Raw genomic sequence first — 19,325 nt, 5'->3', positions numbered from 1 at the left:
CATAAATGTCTTCTTTTGAGAAGTGTCTGTTCATGTCCTTTGCCCACTTTTTGATGGGGTTGTTTGTTTTTTTCTTGTAAATTTGTTGGAGTTCATTGTAGATTCTGGATATTAGCCCTTTGTCAGATGAGTAGGTTGCAAAAATTTTCTCCCATTCTGTAGGTTGCCTGTTCACTCTGATGGTAGTTTCTTTTGCTGTGCAGAAGCTCTTTAGTTTAATGAGATCCCATTTGTCAATTTTGGCTTTTGTTGCCATTGCTTTTGGTGTTTTAGACATGAAGTCCTTGCCCATGCCTATGTCCTGAATGGTAATGCCTAGGTTTTCTTCTAGGGTTTTTATGGTTTTAGGTCTAACATGTAAGTCTTTAATCCATCTTGAATTAATTTTTGTATAAGGTGTAAGGAAGGGATCCAGTTTCAGCTTTCTACATATGGCTAGCCAGTTTTCCCAGCACCATTTATTAAATAGGAAATACTTTCCCCATTGCCTGTTTTTGTCAGGTTTGTCAAAGATCAGATGGTTGTAGATATGCGGCATTATTTCTGAGGGCTCTGTTCTGTTCCATTGATCTATGTCTTTGTTTTGGTACCAGTACCATGCTGTTTTGGTTACTGTTTATCAGGAATCTTAATAAACATTTCCATCATAATTCTCTTCCAAGTAGCCTTGGCACAGCTTGGATTTCTTCCTTCTTATGGTCTTTATAACTCTGCTTGCACAAACTCTGTTACAGCAGTAGATGACTGAGGGAAGTTAGCTGGTTTGGTAGCTCTAAATACCATCCCCAGGATCTGGATTAATAACCAGCAGAACATTTATTGTTGAATAATGAATTCACTCCTTGTCTAATGCTTTAATGTAAGAAATTTCTCCCTTGATTGGTTTGAGCCCTTTCTTAAACTCACATGTCATTAGCGAGCTAGGAAGTGTATTGTTGGACTACTGGTAATTCTTAGCAGTGTACAAAGACCACTGTGTTCTGTGTATTAGTACCTAACAATTATTGAGCACAAGCTTTATGTGCCAAGTGCATTGGCAGGTGCTCTATATTTAAAGTGGAAAGTACAATGAGTACTTGTTCCTTCCCCTGAGTGTAAAAGGAGTAGGTGGAACTCTTAGTATGGAAACTAGCAAATTTGAGTGTATCTGACATGGGGTGGGGGTAGGAGGGGGTGCAGATCTTGGCTAATAGCAGGAAAAAAGTAGGTAAGTCATATATGCATACCTAAGACCAAGACTCACTTAGGGCATAAGAAATTGTGTGAAATTATTTGAAGTTATTGAGATAAGATTTTGTTTTTAACAAAGGCAGAACTTCTCTACATGCCGGCTTTGCAAACTATGTCTTACGTATTTTCAGTCCATGTGCCAAAACTGTACTAGTCTCTCCTCCATCAGAGACTAACAAAAAACATCATGAAGATCCACCTGCTGTTGTTAGTAGCCTGAATGATGCAGGAGAAGGGGGTTTCCGAGGGGGAGTATCACCAGTCATAAAACCTGAACACATGTTATTGATTCTAGAGCCAAGATGTTGACACTGTCTGCACCCAGATCAAAATTAGATAAAATAACATTAGATTTCTATAATTACAGAAAGTAGCATATAACTTGAGACAAAGTTTCTAAAATACTGCATTACAGAACACTTAGTAATTAAATCTTCCATTGCTCCCTAGTTTAAACACAATGACTATTCATTACTGTGCTGTCTTCCCTAAAACTCCATTGGAGCCTTCTACTTAGCTCCTAGTCTTTCACTCTCCCTAGAAAACCTTCTCTATTTTACATGAAAATTTTAGTGGTGTAGAGGCTATAGGAGTCAGAGTACAGACTTTTCAGGTTGAGTAACACCAGCTCTTCTATATTGGTAACAGTATATAAAGTTATATACATAAAATATGAACAGAGATAAAGTTATATACATAAACTATGAAACAATTCCTTGCCTTCCTTATTATTTGCCTGTCTGCTCAGCAAAGCTCTGCTCTTTAGTCTCTGTTTCTTCCCAAGACCAGTCTCCCCTCAGGCCCTTGATCTCAGCTTCTTCTGTTCCAACAGTGTATCTTAGATTTATTCCTTCTTTACTAAGTTCTTTTCCTCAACCTATACATATGCTCAAATACCCTATCCTTACAGAAACTCTCTCATGACCCTGAAATGCTCTCCTAATTACTATCCATTCTCTTTTCATTCTCATCCAATGTCATTCATTAATCCAATAAAAGTTTGTTGAGCAGCTATTATGTGCCAGGTACAATGCTAAACTTCTTTAATTCTATAATCAAAACAACAGTTATTATTCTTCAGCCTCAAAAAGCATATATGTATTAAATTAGAAATATAAATCAGGAAAATATAGAAATGTATAAAAAATACATAAAAATTATAAATAATCCTACTCACATGCCCAACACTGGTAATATCAATGTATAACCACCCACCTATGTACTGCTGCCTATTGGTAATGATGTATTCTAGATACAGGTAGAGTAAAAATACAAAATATGCCTTACAATGTAAATTATTTTAAGTTTGTAATTATTTTAAGTATTTTAATGAGATGTTTCTCACCATCTTGAATAGTCTTGGAATGCAAAGTTTATGCTGTTAATGGTCCTGGATTGCAGACCCAACTTCTCATTGTATCCTCACATGACAGAGAGGCCTGTCCCTTCTGTAAGGACACTCAACTTATTCATGAGGGCTCCATGCTTACATTCTAATTATCTCCCAAAGGCCCCCACCTCCTAATGCTATCACATTGGGCATCACAATTTCACATATGAATTTTATGGGAACACAAACATTCAGCCCATTGCAATGCTCTTTTTCCCTTCTGTAAAGTTGTTTCTGGGGTGTGGCTGTCCTTCCAGGACACCTTCATCACAGTAGGCCTGTGTGACTAGTACTCATTAAGAGTGGTGTGTGTAGCTTATGGGCCAAAATAGTGAAGAAGGTAGGTATTCTCCAAGCTCTATGACTTCTTTCATCTGTTTACTGGGTCACAATGGCCAAGGTCACCTTGGAAGCCATGTGTTGAGGATTGGTAGAGCCCCTATCAAAGTAGGGTCATGAATGACCCCACAGAGTAGAACACGGTTCCACACCCCCACCCCCTAACTGCCCGCTAGATTTACAGAGTGAGAAACAAAATTTCGGGATTAAGCCACTGAAATATGGAGTTTATCTGTTATATTGATTAGTGTTACTTTAATATAGAAACTAGTATCTTAAAGTGAGTGCTAGTATAGTAAATATCCTAAAACATGTGACATTGCTTTTAGATGCCAGGCAGGGAACAGTAAAAAACCTTGCGCTGAAGCATGGGAAGACAGAGGTCCAGGGTATGGGGTAAGAAAACATTTGGTTAAACTGTCTCCAAAAATAAGTTTAAAAATAATCAATTTGCCTGTAGCCATAAATGCAGAAAGTGAAAATAGAATATTTGTAGGATGTGTTGAGTGAGTGCAGACTATATTAGTTTCTTAGGACTGCCACAAACTGGGCCCTTGAAACAACAGAAATTCATTCCCTCATAGTTCTGAAGCCTAGAAGTCCAAAATCAAGTGGTTGGCAGGACCATTCTCCTTAAAACCTCTGGGAAATAATCCCTCTGTGCCTCTTAGCTGCTGGTTGTGGCTTGTAGCTTGTAGCTGCATCATTTTAATTTCTGCCTGTATCTTCACCTGTCTTCACATGTCCATCGTAGTGTGTGTGTGTGTGTGTGTGTGTCTAAATCTCTCTCTCCTTACAAAGATAACAATCCTTGGAGGTAGGGCCCACCATAATCCAGTATGACCTTATCTTAACTTGATTACATCTGCAAAGATCCTAATCCCAAATAAGGTCACACTCACAGGTATCAAGGATTAGGTCTTCAATACAGCTTTTCCAAATTCAACAAAATCTTGTCCAACCCACAAAATGGACATTGGAAAATTACATGGCCTCAGGCAAAATTTTTCTGTTTGTAGGCAAAAATTGAGAGGGAATAGAAATAATACACGTGTTTGGGAGTTTGTTGGAAAAGCAGAATGCTGCTGCATTCGGTCACGTGGGGAGCCAGACTGACCAGGGAATCTTAACACATTCAGCATGAGTCTTCCAAGTCTACTGGGGTGTGGGGAATAGATCCTGTATGTAGGAATGAGGATGCACATGGATACATTTTGACCAGAGAAGAGGACTGTGGCAGAGAAGGCTAGCTATGCACAGAGATCCTGTTCCCCTTCCGTACTAGAAAATAGTTGCTGGGAGTAACTGCCTATTTAAGGACTACATTTTTTACTTCCCCTTGCATCTGGAGGGGGGATGGAAGGAATGTATTTTACTCCCACCTGGTTAAGAAGTACATATGCCTTCTTCTTTCTCTCTTCCTCCATCTTTTGACTAGATAGATTCAAGATGACTTTGGGCTCTGCATGTTTAATAGGGCGGGACTTGTGTCAGACCGGATCCCTTAACAACTGGATGGAGAAATAAAGGTATATTTTGTTAAGCCACTGAGAATTTAGGACTTATCTGCTATAGTAATATAAAGTTTTACCTTTACCAACATATAAAGTGTTTCTTAATTTATTTGAAATGTCTTCCATGGTTAGGCATTTTAGATGTTTTTAGGTTTCCACTGTTACAATAATATTAACCTATGAAGTTTTGGATTCATCCCTGCTCCTTCCTTCCTTCCTTCCTTCCTTCCTTCTTCTTCTTCTTCCCCTCCTTCCTTTTTCTTTCTTTCTTTTCCTTCTCTCTTTCTCCTTTTTTTCTCACTCTGTCACCCAGACTGGAGTGCAGTGGTGCGATCTCGGCTTACTGCAACCTCCATCTCCTGGGTTCAAGCAATTCTCCTGCCTCAGCCTCCCGAGTAGTTTGTATTACAAGCATGTGCCACCACGTCGGGCTAATTTTTTGTATTTTTAATAGAGATGGGATTTTGCCATGTTGGTCAGGCTGGTCTTGAACTCTTTTTTTTTTGAGATGGAGTCTCGCTCTGTGGCCCAGGTTGGAGTGCAGTGGCGCGATCTCAGCCCACTGCAAGCTCCACCTCTCAGGTTCACGCCATTCTCCTGCCTCAGCCTCTGGAGTAGCTGGGACTACAGGCACCCACCACCACGCCCGGCTAATTTTTTGTATTTTTAGTAGAGACGGGGTTTCACCGTGTTAGCCAGGATGGTCTCGATCGCCTGACCTCGTGATCCGCCTGCCTCGGCCTCCCAAAGTGCTGGGATTACAGGCATGAGCCAAGCCACTCTGCCTGACCTCGTCCCTGCTTATTTCTTTGGAATACATTCCTAGTGTGAAATGTGGAGGTTATGAGAGGCTGTCAATATTCATTGCCTTCCAGAAAGAATATTTCAGTTTTTAATTATTTCTACCAGAATTGGATGGTAGTACCGTATTTTTACACCATTGCCAACACACTTTGCAAAAATTTACCACATTGACAGGAGAAAGAAAAATCATATCTTGACTAAGCTTGAAGTGTAGCCTGTATGGGTTGCCATCACTTCATCACCTTTTAGTCACTTCTAAACCTATTACAATTTATCTTCCACACCATTAAGCAAATGAAAATGCACTTGTTAATGGTCTCTAATGACTTCTGAATTATCAGGTCACATGGACGTATTTAATTCCTTGTCTTATTTTATCTCTTTGTATCACTTTAACAATGGAACAGAAGTTTTTTCTTTCTTATTTTCTTATTTCTTCGCTTCTGCTTTTGTCTTTTCTTTAATATTATTATGATGACAACTCTATCTTTGTGACCATTCCTTCTAAGTTCCCTTTCTGGATCCTCTTTCTTTGCCTGGTCCTACATGTTGGAGCTCCTTAATGTTCTGTCCTTGTCCTCATATTTTCTATCTCTACCCCTGCTCCCAAAGCTACCTCTCATGTGCTAATGGCTTTCTTATCTATGTGGTTAGCTTGGCCTCTCACAGACCCTGTGTCAGGTGCCTACGGGACATCCTCCACCTGACCATCCCATAGAGACTTCAAACTAAACAGAACTGAATTCATTATCGCTTCCTTCCTCAAACCTATCCTTTCACCTCTACTTCCTACATAGGTTGGTAACTCCGCTCTTTAACTCTTTACTCACTCGCCTAGGCTGCTGGAGTCAGTCGGTCTTCTTGAGTGTTCATATTCAGGTTCTCTTGGGTGTGCACTGGACCCAGTGACTTGCCTAACAAATAGAGTAAATAAAAGTGGGGGGATGTCACCTCTGGGATTAGGGTATAGAAGACTGTGACTTCCATCTCACTGGTATACTCTTCTTCACTCTACCCCGAGCTTGCTGTAATGGACAGGGCCAGATGGTATGGCGCTAAGCCAGCAAGTGGCTGAAGCCCTCAGTCCAACAGTCTTTGAGGGCCAGGATTCTGCCTGCAACCACCGAGAGATCTGCGAAGCTGATTCCAGCTCACTTGAGCCCCAAGATGACTGTGGTCTTAAATGTCACCTGGATCACAGCCTTGTCAGAAACCCTGAAGCAGAAGATCCAGCTAAGTAGTGCCCAGATTTCCGACCCACAGGAGTATTAAACAATAAATATGTGTTATTTTAGGGCGTAAGTTTTGGAGTACTAATTTGTTGCACAGCAAATAAATAATATAGGGATAAGACAATGGCAAAATATTATGCGAAAATTTACAAATTTTTACCTTTGAAATGTGTGAATATTAATGAGGGAAATTCTTAGTGGTAATATTTGAATACCTCTTCATATAAAATATGTCAAAATAGCATATTTTAACTTTTATCAGCATTTGATGTACCAACAATATTTTTCTTCAACATGTTCATTCATTCTTGATATAATGAACTATATGAAAATTATAAATGCATATTTAAATGGCTAAGAAATTACATAAATTTCAATTAATTATAAAGTAATGAGAATATGTGGCTAAATTAAACCTCAGTTATTTGGCAGGAAGCTATAACTGATCAAAGCAGTGTCCCTTGAACTTACCTTGATTAGCATTTCCTGTGTAACAAAAATGCCCCAGATTCCTTGAGAGTACGCACTGTTGGTTCATTCAGTGAAAATTTGTGTTATAATTTTGCATACACAACTACATGGTAAGTGGCTGTAGTTCCCAGTACATTGGCTTAATTGGGTGGATGTGACTTAATTTAAGTAGCTGTCTTGTTTAATTCATTATCTTAATACTTTCACCCTCCCCCTCTATATTTCAAATTACCTCCAGGATGAAATAGAATGCTGTAGTTCTAAGGATAGAAAAACATTACTTCTGAGCAATATTTCAGTCACAGGTCAGTAATCTTGATAGCTGGTGTTACATCTGCCTCATCTAGCAGGGTGTATATAGATGTTCTTATAGCTCAGAGAGAATCACCAAGGTACTAAATACATGCATAGGACAAAGACAGGCATCATTAGGAAGGGCAAGTATTGCAACATATTTTATTGTGTGCTCTGGCTGCATGATGAAGTTTGGTGCCCCGACAGCCATAAATCACATTCACAGATTAAACTCATTTTCTGTGGCCTAAAGGAGCTTTTCTAGATTCAGTCATTAAATTTTTAGTTTAACCATTTTCATATGTGGAAAAAATGATGTTTTTTACAGAGATGTAATGGTTATCCCTACTCTGGAGAAATTTACTGCATTATATTGCTGAGGCTTAATAGAGATTTAGGTTTCATGTTGGGAATATACTGAAGATAAAATTTAATGGTGCATTCAACCACTAAGGTGGATTGTCATCATAAGTCATTCAAAAAAGCTGTAAGTGATGAGACTTGCTATCTTCCCACTGAAAGAAAAATATGAAAAACCAAATTGAAAATAATGCCTTATACCATAAATTTTTATTTCCATGTACTTTTGCCTGTCACCGAGTATCATAGATCATTTCATTCTTTGATGTGTTGACTGTAAGTCTACATTGAACACTAAAACTAACATCAAATAGTGTCTTATTAACCTGATTTAAAACAATGATTTTTCCCTCTTTGTATTTTACAACACAAAAAATAAGCAGATGGATTTAGATGATTGAGTGGTTTTTCCCCTGGGATTTCACCCTCAAAACAAATCTCCAGGTATTCTGTATGTCCCCATAAAAATGTATATTTTTCTCCTTTTTTTTTTTTTTTTTTTTGAGATGGAGTCTCACTCTGCTGCCCAGGCTGGAGTGCAGTATCACGGTCTCACTCACTGCAACCTCTGCCTCCAGGGTTCAAGCTATTCTCTTGCCTCAGCCGCCCAAGTAGCTGGGATTACAGGCATGTGCCACCATGCCTGGCTAATTTTTGTATTGTTCGTAGAGACGTAGTTTCACCATGTTGACCAGGCTAGTCTCGAACTCCTGACTTCAGGTGATCAGCCCAGCTTGGCCTCCCAAAGTGCTAGGATTACAGGCATGAGCCACCATGCCCAGCCTTTTTTCTCCTCAATTTGGGTATCACATGAATTAGCTTTTCTGTAAAGTACTGTTTGCTCTGTCCTTTCTGTGTATTTCCTCCATCAAAAATTTCAGAGCCGTGTTTTATTCCTTCAAGTGTTCCAGGCAATTGTTTAGAGCAGCGCTACTTTTAAACAGAACCTTGTTTGATGATGAAAATATGCTATATCTTTGTGTCTACTACAGTGTACATACAGTCCTAAGTGCCTATTAGTCACTTGAAATGTGTCTAGTGCAATGGAGGAACTAATTTTTAAATTTCATCACATTTTAATTAAAATTTAAATTAGTCACATGTGGCTACTATATTGAACAGTTCAGTCTAGATAACAAAGTGATAATGCATGCTTTATTTTAAATGTATTGTTCCTTTCAGTTAGATTTCATGATGTTCTCTTGCTGTTTAATGTTATTTTGTTTTGTTTCATTTTATTGAGTGTTTATTATGTGCCAGGTACAGTGCAATATTCATCAACATGGATGCTTATCTATTTCTATTGTTTTTATTTATTTCGGAACTGCAGTTGGCCACTAAGCCTCATAGGAAACTATCTTTGACCCCAGAGTGACCCGAAGATACAGCGTCTTGGAACTTTCACCTGGAACACCAGGATTCTCTCAGCCACATGCCTTCAGTAGCTAGGCTGTCTTGCTGTGATCTGCCTCTGTCACCATCCAGTGGGGACAAGTCCTAGGTGCAGAGCCAAGAGAACGATACATGTGATTTGATGTAAAATATGATAATCAAAGGCCTTCTGTCTCCCTTTTTTGTCTTTTTCCAAAATTCTCTCTGAGATTTTCCATTAAAGGAGTGAAAATTTCTTCAGATGGAAAAAGAACCTCATATCGTAATGTCTATGGGATTTTCATAGACTCTGAAAACCAAACTCCAAATTCCTAAATACCTAGACAGTGTTGAAAGCACCTTACTTGAGAGCATTCAGGTATTATAATAACAATTACGTAAATTTTTCAGAACACTTCTGCCTGATTGGATTAAGATCAAATTTATTAAAATATGTCTGAACCAATTAAGTAAATTGTGATATAATGTAAAGTACAAAACACCCACCAATGATAATAATTTCTATCAACATTTCACATCTGCAGTTAACTTGAAGCAGATGCTCTAAGACACGACCCATTGTTTTGTTTTATATTTGCATGTGACAACATGTTTTGATGTTTTCTTTTTAATTGTAACATCATGTCATTCAGCTTTTTAAAAAAGTACATGTGTGGTAAGTGTCAAAGCCTGAGCTAAAATTTCATTTCAAAAACTCTTTGTAGCGTTTCCAATGATCCTATCTTTTTTCCATATACTCCGCAGGATTCAACAGAGTTGGATTGCTGAGAATAAAATTACGGATTTCTCCATAATGGACACACATACTTTTTGTTTGTGCTGTTTCCTTTAGAATGGACGATGAGTCAAAATTGTTCGTTTATGCTTTTTCACAGAAGGATCTTCTATGTTGTAGGAGGTGGCCCGCAGCAATCTGGACATTCAGTGGTCCTCCTGTGATTAATAAGTGAACGGATGAGCTATTCTGATAAGAACTGGGGGGCTTTTGCCATTCAAAAGCAAATAGAATAACTGGGAGGTTCCTCAACTTAGCTTTTCTTTTTTTGGTTCTAAAGTGACTGCGAATGGAGGTAGAAGAGAAGAAAAGCTTTCAAAAACATCTTCCATTAAGAAAAATATGTATCTCCATTAAGACCTATCTGAGTAAAATTACTAAAACATAATGGCTTTCTTGAGATAGAATGGAATGAAAGGCATATTAGGGAGTATGAAAGTATGAAGATTTTATTAACGTACTTCTAGAAGTTTATTAAATATCTGCACAGGAACTGTAATTTGAGATCAATGGTGGAAAGAGAATAAAGGAATCGCGTGGACATCAGCTCTGAGGCCTGTGGCCCCACTTGTTTCTGGGCTTTCTATAGACATTTGCTGGTGAGCTGCCCAGGCAGGCTAGAGTACCCTTTCTCATTGCACCCTGTGTTCCCTTCCTCCTTTCCTTCCTTCCTTCCTTTCTTCCTTCATCCTTTATGAAACCCTCATTGTGCAGTTACCTATTAGGTGCTGCATGAGCGTCTGAAGTCTCCCTCACCCACTTTTCCATTTGGGCCACTTGGCCAGTGATTGCATCAGTACCAGGGTTCTAGGAGCCATGCAGGGATCCCCAGTGGGCAGAGCTGGCCGTAGCATTTGGAAAGGAAGAGAGAGAACTGGAGACAATGCCTAGGAACAAAAGCAGAGTCCAGACCCAGGCATCAAGTGCAAATCCAAAGGCTCTGGATGAGTCAGTTCCCAGCAAAGGGACGGCAAGTAGGCACAGAAGGAAGGACAGCAGAAAACACTGGTCCAGAAAGGGCCTGCAGAGCCAGAAGCGATGACACATCCAAGGTTGTGTTTGACTTCTGCACTGTCTCTGCAACCTGTAAGCACATATGAGCCAGTTCAGAAAGTAGGAAAACCAAAGTATATCAGAAACGGCCTCTTATCATCAAGGAGATTTTGGTCTAGATTGCTTATTTCTCAGGAGAAATCACCACTTTTTAAAAAGATATGATGAGATAGGATTTAGTTGGGATAGAAAAGTTTATTAAACTATGGGACACCCTTCCTTTACAGAGTGTAACCACTACTACCCCTGTTGTTTGTCTTGTTTTTCTTATTTTTCTCACAGATGCAGTTCCTGCATTAGTATTGATAAATGTGTGGTTGCTCCACTTGGAGTGTTTTCAAAGCATAAGTCACAGCATTGACGGTGCTGTGGTTTGGCTCTTCCAGCCCTCTTAACAACGGTCTGATGGACTTGGCGAGAGTCTAGCCACGTGTTCTGGCCTCTGTGACTCTCATGGCTGAAACACATGCACACCCACGGATGGGGGCCCCGTGGTAGCGATGTGCCTCTACTTGTCAAATAGACTGATTCCAAATGCGGAAATATGCCTCAGGAATCCAGAAAGATAGAAAAGGAGTCTTCATCACTGTAGGGTCTCATTCACAATATGGAGGAGAGATGGAGGGGAGTTGTTGGTATAAATTATGCCTCATAAAAATTCACGTTGTTTTTGTACTGTATGAGGGTAGTGGGAAATTAGTTGATGGTTAACAATCAAGCTGGAGAAGAATATCCTCAGTTTTTCACATGGAAAATGGAAAACTACAACTGCTTCTAAATATATGTATGTTTCTTTTCTGAAGATAGACGTGTGTGTGTATGTGTGTATCATATAACATTTATTTTTTGATTTCTTTGTTATCAACAGTAAAAATACAGAAAGTGATGCCAAAGAGAATTTCTGATTTTTCTTTCCTTGTTTTCCATTATAATGGATTACAAATAATAACGTCTTCAAACACAATAGCATGCATGGTGGCTTAAATTGGGTTCTTCCTGGGCCACTCTCTTTAGGATCCAGGTTTTTAACATTGTTCTTCTAAGTGCATTCATGTTTCCTGAGATCCACAAAGCTTGATCTCATCCGTGGAACCACCTGGCCTAGAACCAGCTGCGGTTCTTACTGTGGTCCCCAGACGGGCAGCCTCTGCATCACTGGGAGCCCCTTTGAGAGGCAGGTTCTTGGGCTTCACCCAAGACGCACTCAATCAGAAACTCCAGGGGCAGGCCTAGCCATCTGTGTTTTAACAGGGTGAGGCTGATGCTGGTGCAGGCTTTACTGCTTCCAGTAGTTGTGCAAACTTGAACTAGATGATTGAATCTAGTTAAAACTAGATGAACTGATTAAATCTCAGTTTCTTGTAAAATGAAGCTAGTATTATTTACTCACTGGACTATTAGGAACACCAAGTTTAATACATTGTCTAACACGCTGTATGTATCACTTAATAAGTGTTTCCTTCCTCTTCCCCATCCAGAGCACTTTCTACCCTCTTCCCCTCGCCTGCCTCTAGACCAATAATATATCAATTCTGTTTTTATAAGGACTCAGTCAACATAAAAATTTCAATGTAGATCTTGCATCAGTTTGGTGCAGTGCAATACTTGGGGGCTATTTCTATTAGTACACCTTTAAAACAAAATGCTGAACAACTTCTGTGTTGTTTTCTAGGTTAAAAACAATCCCCCCAAAGAAGTAGAGGTCTCAACTTTTACATCTTGATTTTACTGCAAAGAATATAGAAGGTTTAAAAGACAGAGTCTCTCTATGTCTCTAGGAACTTTTGTGCTTCCCTCATCTCCTAGAGGAACCAGGAGTAACTCCTTCATTGGAGATCGTCTTTCACTTGGAGTTTAAAGCATTTTGCTTATGTGACACCCTTTTTTGAAATGGCCTTTTTGATGTGGAGAGGGAGAGGGTATCTTGATGAATTCTAGACTGCTTTCTGCACAGTCCGTTTCTGAAAGCTGAGGAAGATGGATCATGTTTTGTCATCTAGCTTCTTGCTACTCAGTACATGTTCCATAGGGACCAACAACAGTGGTCACACCTGGGAGCTGGTGAGAAATGAGGAATCTCAGACCCCTCCCTAGGCCTACAAAACCAGAATCTGCATTTTAATAAGATCTTCAAATAATTTGTACTCATATTACTGATTTGACACTGGATGAGTTCATTGTATCTGTTTAGGCAAATAGATATGAAAAATTAAAGGGAACTTTTCTGGCTGTTTGAAAACACCTTCTTTTCAATGAAAATTTTAAAGCGCTTCCTGTGGCTCACGATGGACCCAAAATTAGAACTAAATTCTGCCTAAGTGCTTTTCTTTAAACTGTATCACCTAAGGGATATAAAGAGGCAAGAGTTCAGAACTCACTAAATCTGGAAGACATAACTCTAAATAAGAGCGTGACGCAGGAAGTCAGTTGGTTGGTGGTGTCCCTGCATCACCTTCTTGGAGACTGTCTTGCCCATCCTGTAACCACACACTCTTCCTTCTTATGCTTTGCACATCTCCAATTCCCTAAGCACCGACCGGAGCATTTCCATTAATGGAGTTGCCTTTCCCAGAGATTTTTATTACAGGGTTTTAAAAATGAGGCCTTCAAATTCTTAAGACCAAAAGGAATGAAAGTATAACTGTGATCATAAGATTATAGAAATCATCATGGGTTGAACTTTGGGAGTAAGAACTCCTGTCTTGAACTGTTTAAAACATGCTAGGAAGGTGACTGTTGATTTGTTAAAGTCTGTCTATATCCCAAGAACTGTAATCGGTGTGAGGGATACTAGGGAACGGTGTCCTCTTCGCAACACTTGGAGTCTGTTTTTTTTCTTGGGTATACCATCTTGTAAGATTTTGAACCAGCAGAATACGAGGGTGTACCCAAGTTTGTAATGTAGCTGGTGCCCCCTGCTGGAACAGGGTTACTTAAATTTCCATCTTTTGGGCCATCTGTGCCAGCAGCCCTGTTAAGACACAGCCTTGCCAATGTAGCCTATGGGTATGAGAGTAAGTCATTTAATTAACCTTTGCTTCAGTTCCCTGACATATAAGAGTAGAATAACAATAGCAGCCAATCCCGAGCTTCTTGTTGAAAGGTAGAATTAATTAGGGATGACAGTAAAATACTTCATGAAAACTGGATACTAAATAGTGATAAATGTTTGAACATGCCTCCAGTGTTCCTCTGGCAGGAAATGACAATGTGGTATGTATTATTACTAGACTCGATGTTGCTAATTTTATCTGGTTATTAATTCTGACTTGTCTTAAAGTTGAAATGCACACATACACCTTCATCCACCTTCATCCACCCCAATCAATATTACATGAGCTGAAGATTTTTGCTGATAGCATTCTCTAGTGAGCAAGATGTGATGAAGAATGTGCTTCAAACAGAGAGGACAAAATAGGTCAATAAGTGTCTTTGTGTATTACAGGTATAATACTTTGAAAATCACTGATTTGTACTCCTTTATTGATGGGGGACTTCTCCTAACACAAGAGTGAGTCCCAGAGAATAAGGGTCCCAGAGATTGAATTCCATATGAAGAAGGAAGGGAGTATGAGATTGAGGAGATGCAAGGAAAAATAAGAGTCCCCCATTTTCCTGGCTGGGAAGCTGATGGAAGAAATAAAAAAGAAAGTGCTAAGGCAGAAAAGTCAGTGTTCATCCTGATCTCTCCTTTCATGGATAGAACCCAGTGTGGGTTGGGAGTGGGGGAGTTTGTAGCTAGAGGTAGGGCAAAACCCCAAGGACATTCCAGAAGTGCTATAGCTGGAAAGCTGTTTCTCCCAGGAGAAGCTGGGCTCAGGTGGCATCCAGCATGATGTGTGCGGTTGGCTGAAAGAGGAGGCGAAACAAACAGGACTGAGGCAGGCTCCTGGTCCCACAGCCTGTGTGTGATGTGCAGGAGATTTTTAAAGTCCCTGCAGAAAATGATGAAGGAGTCAAAACTCCTAGGCTTGAGGCCAAGGCTGCAGTTTGCAAAATCTTCAGGGATGAGGCAGGTGGCTGAGACCAAGGATTTTGGAAAGAAGTGCCATCACGATGCCTGGATGGCTATGGAGTTAGGCTCACCACAGTGCTGTGGGCTCAGAGAGGGGCAGCTCACCTAGGGCACAGGGGAGATTGCAGAATGCTATGCATTTGTAGGGCCCTGCTCTCTGGCACTCATGCCACAGCCAGACTGCAACAGGCTCACCTAAAAGGCCTGGAAGTTACCTTGGAGAAGAGCAAAAGATATGGAACACCCAGAATTTCCCTAAGGAAATATTTGAATTATTGGATCAGACTAAGTTTGACAAACTGAGAAATTGGATCAGTCCCAAGAAACAAGGAAGCTCCACTTGTCTTCACACATCTCACCCTAATGTATACAGTTGCGAACCTTCTACATGGCTCAAAAATTGTACCAAAATATGCCCAGATTTCCAGAATAATCGGTGGCCCAATTCTTTGAAGTACTATCAAGTATCAAAACATTTGTGTGATGCCGAAGCCTACATCTTAGAGCTTGTTACAAAGGATCTGGTATTTGTAGGAATATAAGGTTAATAGAGTTTATAGAGCCTCAATGAGATGAGGAGGCCATTGTGACATCACATTATCAAAATTATTATGGGATATCATGTTAGCAGAAAAGAGATATGGGAAAAAGAAATGGGGGTAGAAAATCTTTAGTTGTTTACTAGAAAAGAAAAAAGCCAAATGTGTTCACTGTGATGACACAGAGGTGTTAGGGGGGAAAAATAATAAGACAAGAAGCCAAATTCACGAATGTTTAGAAACAAGTGGAAGCTGCGCACATCTCTGATCATTCTGTTGACGCCAGCTTTACAAAATGGAGGCCCACTTTAAAAATAAGTGTACTGAAGGGTTAGGCGAAGAAGATGTTTTGTTTTTTATCCTGAAATCTGCGGTCACTGAGATTGGTATTAATGACATCACTATTATGAATGCTGAGATTTCATATAATATCTTTTCAGTTAACTCTGAACTTGAGGTCTGAACAAGTCCTCTCTTCCTGCTTCTAGAACCCTGCTAAATACAACTTTAAACTCTGGAAATAACCCAAGAGACAACCAAAGGAGGGTACCAAAAAAAGGAAGAGGAAGGTGGACTGATGAGGGATCCTATGGGTGAGGGACAACACAGAGCCAGTGTCCTGTGTCTTTTCCAGGCATCTAACCTAACAGGAAAGAGAACCCCAGGCCTGGCAGAAGGCAGCCCAGATAGGCCCATTTCTCCATGGATCCAGTGGGAATCCTAACTGAAAACACCAGGTGGGCTGGAGCACCAGCTGTCAAGGACTGAATGAGAGTTATGCCAAGGGCCGACACCTAGGGCCAGGGTCAGGGCAGTGACCTGTTTCTGCAGGTGTGAAGGGACTCTCTTCTTCCATGTGGGGACACCTGGGTGCAGTGGGGAGGCCAAGCACCCTGCCAGGGAGTCCTTTTCACACTGACCACAAAACCAATATCCATTAAAAATGGGCGAGTCCAATATGATTTATAAATAATAATATGAAAACAAATACAATGTTAACATATAGGATTCCATAACATTAAAAAAATACACCATGATCAATATGTTTATTTCAGGAATGCAAGCCTATTTAATATTTATAAATCTATTAATTCTCATCCACATTAATGAATTTAAGCATAAAAATTATATGCTAATCTCCCCAGATATTACAAAGGAATAAGTAATAGCCAATCTTAATAAAAAGAAAATTTGTTATAAAACAAGTATAGATGAATTCTTCATTGACACGATAAAATATATTTATAATAATGCTAAAGATAGTATTATGACTAGCAAGAAAAAAATGTTAGAAACATTCCCATTAAAATAAGAGATACGACCAGGATGTTTGCTGTCTCTGGTCTTTAGCACTTTTCTGGAGCTATAAGCCAATGCAATCTGACAAGAGAATAAAATTTAAAAACTGAAAATTGAAAAAAGGAAGGGTACAATTTTATTTATTGGCAAATTGTATAGTAGCATATCTTCAAATAGTCTAGACAATTAACTGAAAAACTCTTCCATAAATTAGAGGCACTCAAAATGAATATGCAGAGTATATACAGAATCTATACAGCAAGAGAAGACCCAATTTACAATCCCATACAAATGATAAAGTACCTTGAAATAAATTTAATGAAAAATGTGCTAAAAACAACAAGGTTATATTTCTGGGCTTTCTTTTTTTTCTTTGAGACAGAGTCTCACTCTTTCACCCAGGCTGGAGTGCAGTGGCGCAATCTCGGCTCACTGCAAGCTCCGCCTCCCGGGTTCATGCCATTCTCCTGCCTCAGCCTCCCGAGTAGCTGGGACTACAGGCGCCTGCCACCACGCCCGGCTAATTTTTTGTATTTTTAGTAGAGACGGGGTTTCACCATGTTAGCCAGGATGGACTCGATCTCCTGACCTCGCGATCCACCCGCCTCAGCCTCCCAAAGTGCTGGGATTACAGGCGCGAGCCACCGCGCCCGGCCTATTTCTGGACTTTCTTATTCTGTTCCATTGATCTCTTTAACAATTCTTGTACCACTTTTAATCATTATAGCTTTATAATATCTTTTAATATTTAGTAAATCTAGTTCTGCGTAAATGTCTCTGAATAGGAAGCTTGTTTTATTAATGTCATGTAGAAGTCTGCATCCATTACAAATACTGGATTTTCAGATACTCATCTAAAATTATTTCTTCTGTGTTGTTCAGTGAAAAAAAGCAAGGTGCAGAACACTTTGAGCAGTTGTGCAAAAGCAGGTATAAAATGTATATACATTTTTAGAATGAATAGACTATCTTTGGGATGGTTCGTAAAAAAAAAAAAAAATCATAACACTTATTTCCTCTGGAGAGGAGAACTGGCAATAAGGACAGGACAGAGAGTGTCATTGTAAAAAGTTTTGTTGTCATTGATTTATGAAACACGTAAATATATTATTGTTTACTCAAAAGTAAATATAAATTTTAAAATATCATCATAGTCTCTACGTTTTAATCCTCAGAGATGCCTTTTAAGTTTTTCTGTTAGAAACTTTTAATTCTATTATGCATATATAGGCATTACTTTGCTCTTTAATATTTTTTCAGGGAAAATGACATAAAAATTTTAAAAACCCAGGCAATAACTTTCTACATTATCAAGTTTTATTACACTAAATTAAGTTTACTAAATGCTATTAATTAAATTTTAGTAAATGTTTTTAGAGTGTATGTTCTTTTAATTGATAAGATGGTACTATTCTCATGATACATTATATGGAGTCTATAAAGGAAAGTTAATATCACAGTGTCTAGAAAAGTTAAAGTTTCTGCCTCATGGGGAAATATGGCTGGTCTTTATTCCAGACTATTTTCAAATAGCCTGTTCAGCCCTCCAAAGCTATGTTGTCTTCTCTGGCCTGTTTCTTAATTTATATGTAACTTTTAAATCTTGAAAAGGATATTTCAATTTATTTTTATTTTATTATTATTATTTTTTGAGACAGAGGTTCACTATGTTGCCCCGGCTGGTCTGGGATCCTCCCGCCTCAGGCTCCTAAGTAACCAGGATTACAGGCTTGCACCACCCTGCCCAGCAATTTTAGTAGTTTGGACTTCCTGTGTCATCCTTTCTGTTTCCCTGTGTCCATTATTCATCTCTAGTCACTCATCATCCATGCACATCCAGTTCCTCATGTTCCTTGACTGTCTCACACCTCCATGCAAGCATAGACCCAGGTTGGCAATGTCCTCTTTAAGAAACATAGTATAAACTTAGAAATATATAATTAATACCAAAGCAAATATTTGTTTAGAGAGACAGAAACAACATAACAAATTATACATTTTAAAAAGCTTACAAAGGCTGTAAACATAAAATCCAGAAAAATAAGATTTCTTTATGTCCTAACACACTTCATAACATTTTTTTCTCCTCTTTTTTTAGGGGTTCGGGGAGCTACTTTTATTTTGCCTTGACATGTAACAAAAATTTGTAAAACTAGGTTCTGTTGGGAAAATAGAAAAAAATAATTCAGCCTTTTTCCCAGGATTGTTGGTTAAAATAATTTGGAAAAGTTACTTTTAGCTTCACAACGCATCTCTGGTAACATGTAGATTATTAGGATTGTTGTCAAATGTGGATAATCCTCTACTGAGTCTCTTTTGTAGATGAGTTGTAAGAGTTCAAGTCATTTCAAGCATTCTTGGTCCATGACTAATCTTACATACTCTTTGAAATGACAACATCCATTCACTCATGGAAGTGGTGTATTTTGAGTTTTCACTATATTTGTGAAAATCAGGGAGAAACTTACATGTTCTCCCAATGTGTTCATGCAGTTTACTCTCTTTAGTCATTGGTACAGTCCAAAAAGTTATTTATTATTTCTTTTTGCAATTTGTTTCTTCCTCTAAATGAGTTACAGCTTTTGTATGATCTGAATTTTTATTATTGCCACGGCTAC

At 39.0% G+C, this 19,325-nt stretch overlaps 1 long non-coding RNA gene across 1 annotated transcript in view; it reads left to right on the top strand.

The window, feature by feature from the left end:
- Window positions 1-11,747, top strand: part of LOC116466405 (uncharacterized) — a 72,742-nt gene extending 60,995 nt beyond the window's left edge. Inside the window, exon 2 of the long non-coding RNA XR_004247527.1 lies at window positions 9,771-11,747. This is a non-coding gene — a long non-coding RNA (uncharacterized LOC116466405). The remainder of the gene's footprint in view (window positions 1-9,770) is intronic.
- Window positions 11,748-19,325: the final 7,578 nt, after the last annotated feature.

The sequence above is a fragment of the Hylobates moloch genome, unplaced genomic scaffold, assembly GCF_009828535.3.
Source record: "Hylobates moloch isolate HMO894 unplaced genomic scaffold, HMol_V3 SCAFFOLD_4, whole genome shotgun sequence".
Taxonomy (NCBI): Eukaryota; Metazoa; Chordata; class Mammalia; order Primates; family Hylobatidae; genus Hylobates; species Hylobates moloch.
This window is presented reverse-complemented; position numbering and strand designations above follow the sequence as displayed.